Source organism: Tamandua tetradactyla, chromosome 6 (genome assembly GCF_023851605.1).
Source record: "Tamandua tetradactyla isolate mTamTet1 chromosome 6, mTamTet1.pri, whole genome shotgun sequence".
In the NCBI taxonomy this organism is placed as follows: Eukaryota; Metazoa; Chordata; class Mammalia; order Pilosa; family Myrmecophagidae; genus Tamandua; species Tamandua tetradactyla.
In genome coordinates, this window is record NC_135332.1 from 141140784 (window position 1) to 141145359 (window position 4576).

At 42.9% G+C, this 4576-nt stretch overlaps 1 long non-coding RNA gene across 1 annotated transcript; it reads right to left on the reverse strand.

The window, feature by feature from the left end:
• Nucleotides 1-584: 584 nt before the first annotated feature.
• LOC143688871 (uncharacterized) lies at nucleotides 585-4139 on the reverse strand. The gene is made up of 3 exons (XR_013178344.1): nucleotides 3893-4139; nucleotides 1119-1384; nucleotides 585-689 (listed from the first exon to the last, which is right to left on the reverse strand). It is a non-coding gene; the product is annotated as an uncharacterized LOC143688871 (long non-coding RNA).
• Nucleotides 4140-4576: the final 437 nt, after the last annotated feature.

Below are 4576 nucleotides of genomic sequence, written 5' to 3' on the forward strand. Positions count from 1 at the left end.
CATAAATTATTGAGTATTGTTTCTAAAAGGTGTCAGATGACCCAATGTCATGTTTCATAATGTCCATCTCTCTCATATACAAACACACATGTTATTCTTGTGCCCTAAATCTATTCTACAATAATAGTTTATATTTACTTAATATTTTCCATGTATTAGGTACTGTGCTAAGCAATTTACTTGCATTTCTATATTTAATCCTCTCAACAACCCAATGGGGTAATTGCCATTATGAGCCCCATTTTTATGAATAAGAAAACTAAGGCTTAGAGAGAAGCAATTTGCCAAAAGTTATACAGCTGAAATTGAAATGTAGGTCTGTCTGGATCCTAGCCAATAATAAACAGCTGAAATATATTGAGGCTCATAACAACAAACACTTTTTTTTACTTTTACTCCACATCGGCATTGTTCTGAGACTTGGGCTGAAGAAGCAGCTCCTATCTAGGATATTGTCATTCTCAGATATTGCCCTCCATTAGCAAAGAAAGAAAAATGATAGAACCTCACACAGACTGTAAGAGCTTCAGCTGGGAAATGACATGCATCATGTTTATTTCATTGGCCTAAGCAAGTCAATGACCAAACCTGATATCCATGTGGCAGGGAGGTATCATTCTCTCACCAGGCAGGGCAGCAAGTATTTGAAGATAATAATACGATCCACAGCGCTTAACTATTGTGCTATACTGTTCATTGGAGAGGAGAGGAAAAGTGATAATTAGACACTATCACTAAGTGATAATTAGACACAGGTGCCCCAAGTGTCTAACACTCCACCATTTTAGCCTGAGGACAGCTATGTGTGCTGCTAAGACTTATGAATTGTTTCTCAGGGAAACTTTCTTCCCTGCTAGTAGGACACTAAGTTGGTATAGACCTCCCTCAAAGTAGCAGATGAAAAAGAGTGAGGGTTTCCAAAGGTCCTCCCTAGAATTCCTTCTAGAATTCTAAGAACACTCTTCTCTGAGGGCAAGTTCTTCACATTCAGGGATTGGGAGTGTTGAATTGCATATTGATCGATGGTTCTCAAACTGTACTCCAGGAGCCCTTGGGATTCTATAACGGTATCTCAGAAATAGCCAAATACAAGGACACACACCCACATATGTCCATACCTTCATTCTTGGAGCTTGACACACATGGAAGCTAAGCTTAAGATGAGAAATGAGGCTTTCAGTAATGAGACTCAACACAGAGAAGAAAAAGGGGATTCCTTTCGATAGAACGGTGCACAGAACATCCACTAGGAGAGCCTCCATGCTGATGGTCCTGGAGATCTGTATGTCAGGTGTTCGCTTCACCTGAGGATCTTGGTGCTTCTGCACCACCCCTTCTCTGCATGGCCCATTCAGAGTGGACAGAACTGAACAACTGGCCAACCCTGCAAGAAACCGAGGAGAAGATGGTGTCTGTATTGATTTGTGAAAGCTGCTGGAATGCAATATATCAGAAATGGAACAGCTTTTATAAAGGCTTTTATAATGGCTCTTATTAAGTTACAAGTTTATAGCTCTAAGGCTATAAAAATGCCCAAACTAAGGCATCCAGGGAAAGAGACCTTGACTCAAGAAGGGCCTATATCTGTCACATGGGAAAGGCATGTGGCTGGTGTCTGCATGTCCTTGTTCTTGGTTCCATTCCTTCCAGTTCCTGATGCCAGTGGTTTCCTCTCTAAATATTTGTATGCCTTCACTTAACTCCTCTGGGACACAACTCTGAGTTCTGATTGCTTAGCATCTCATAGGAAAGTACATGGCAACGTCTGCTGGGCTCCAAACATTCCTGTCTGGGTATCTACTCTCTCTGTCGGCACTCCAAACATCTCCAAGCCTCTGTGTCAGCTCTGAAGCAACTGTTCTCCAAGTGTCTGCATCTGAGCTTTCTCCAAAATGTTCCCCCTTTTAAAGGACTCTAGTAAACTAATCAAGACCACCCTCAATGAGTGGAGTCACATCTCCATCTAATCAAAAAGCCACATCCACCATTGGGTGTGTCACATCTCCATGGAAATAATCTAGTCAATGTTTCCCACCCTAAACAATAGGTCTGGCCCCACAAGATTGGATCAGGGATACATAATAGTTTCAAACTGTCACAGTGATGATGGAGAGGAGGGGGTGGAGAGAGTTAGAAGTTCAGGGCCACAAGAAGAACAAGGAAGAGAGAAGGTGGAAAGGAGGTTTGCTCTCTCTGCCCATAGGGTGGCTATGTGCTGGAACCTCATGACTCCTAAGGAGATGAGGATGATTGCATGGGAGAGACTCCCCTCTATTGCCCCTTCTCTCTTTAAACTCTGTGTAAGTGGGTAGATATGGTTAGAACAAGAAATAAAGGAGTGCTTGGGCCTTCCTTTGGGAACAGGGTGTGCACTGGGATGGCTACCAGTAAGGCTGTTCAATAAAACACTGTTATTACCACTTCCTTTCATGACAGTACTGAGCACAAGTACATAAAAAGCTTCCACTCAAAATGCTGACTTTAAAGCAAAAGCTTGAACCCCACAATTTAATCCCATCATTTTATTCTTGGAAAAGGAAATATGAGACCAGATGAAAAGGCTCATCCAAGATCATGAAGAGAACAAGTAGAAAGCTGGGTCCAAAACCAGAACTTTTGGCTCCCAGTTTGGTGCTGCCACCCCTACAAGCCCCATATCCATCAGATCCTAGGTCCCCTTCTTGGGTTCTCACAGCCCCATAAGTTAGGGGTGGCAATCCTTTACTTTAGCTGGGTGACCTCGCTTCCAGTCATATATTGAGGAGGGTGAGTTATCTGGCTTCAGCAGCAACACCACCTGCTTTGAATGGAACCAAACTCTCATCTGCCAGGGATACTAGGCTCATCTGTAAACATAAAAGCCACATCAGGGAAGAAGGTGAGCTTCTGTCTTCACCTGAATCTTCATCACTCTTCACACCCCTTCCCCTGGCCTCCCACATACCCCTATGAAATGTCTCCCTGGCTTGCCAGGATGGTGCAGTCCAAGCTGGCTGCCAGTCAGATTTTTCACAAATTTGCCACGTTGCAATGACAGTACTGTGTCAAGTCCCAGATGCTTCAGCATAAATAAATAGCACATCTGGGACCTGGAAGCAGTCCAACAGCATATTATGGAGAAAGCTGGGATAGAAACAGAGCCAAATAACACACAGCTGGAAACTGTTAAGTTAGGAGTGAGGGTGGGGGAAGCACTTGGGGAAGAGAGAAGAATAAAGAAATGGGACGGGAGAAAAAAAGATAAAATCAGGGATTGCTGTTGTCTGGAAGCCTGTGGATTATAATTGCTAAGAAACAGACCCATGGTTTATACAACAGTCAAATTAAAAGCATTCCTACAAAAATGATAGTTTATAATAATTGACCTCAAAGCAGAGAGTCTGAATAGGACTGGGATGTTTGACTCTTGGACATCTGACTGCCTTGGATGTACCAGGTTGGTTGCTGCCTAGCTATTTAAATCTATAAATGGATTCGTGGTGAGCAGGGTGAGTGAGGTCAGCCCTGCACTGGTGAGAACACCAGGGCTCCCTGCCCGGGATCACCCTGCATTTGGGAAGCTTGGTGAGTTCCCAGGCTCCTGGGCAGTCTCAGTTGAACACGCCTGTTCTGAACATGCAGAGTATTAAAGAGGAGGCCAGAAAGGAGGTGGAGGATATGCAGTTACATCACTCCCTCCCAGCCCAGAAACCCAGGCAGATGATTCACCCAGATGAATGAGCATTGGCTGCACAGATTGCTGCTTACACCCACTCCCCAAGCCAGCCACTAAAAGCTACAATGACATCACCTAGCAGAGGAGAGGAAGTTTAAGTAATGGGGAAATTAGGGCAAAAAGAAGAAACAAAATCCTTTCCTCTTGCTGTTAATGGAAATCAAGTACGTAGATTACCTTCTTAATGGATGTCTTGATTTAATCTCCTGTAATAAAAATATCCCAAATTAAGCCATCATTAAGAGTTAGTAAGTGAGAGTAAGACACATTATCACAGGGCAAGGCTTGGTTTGATCCTCCAGCTCCCATCTGCCCCAGCTTCATCTTTGTCTTGTGACAAGTAAGGAAAGTTAAACACTACTGTCCTAGAGAGGATCAGAGGTTCCTTGCAGCCAATTTGGGAGTGAATTTTGCTGGTGGTGAGCTGCAGTCTTGTTGTTGTTTAAATAAAGCAGATGACTAAACAAAAGGGAAAGCCTCCATGGCAACTCATGCCTGGTTTTGTTGAGATTTCAGGTTTTCTGTATGCACTGGGAATCTGAACGGATTAATGGCTTTTCTGGGGCCTTGGTTGGGAAAAGATTCCAACTGCCAATGATTGCTTTTTGTAGAACTTTCAGAATGGTAGAATCAAAACACAAGAGCTAGCCTTGGATAGTAATTCTTACTTTGTAGGTTCCTGGCATTGCAGTAGAGGCAAAAACCATTTGAAAATATGATCATCATAATATCACTTACAATGATTTCCGAAATCATTTAATAATGCATAGTTGGAAATGAAGTTAGAAGTTGCAGTTATGGATCTATGCATAATTTTAAAACCTTTGCTTATGCATTCAAGAAATGTTTGAGTACCTTCTG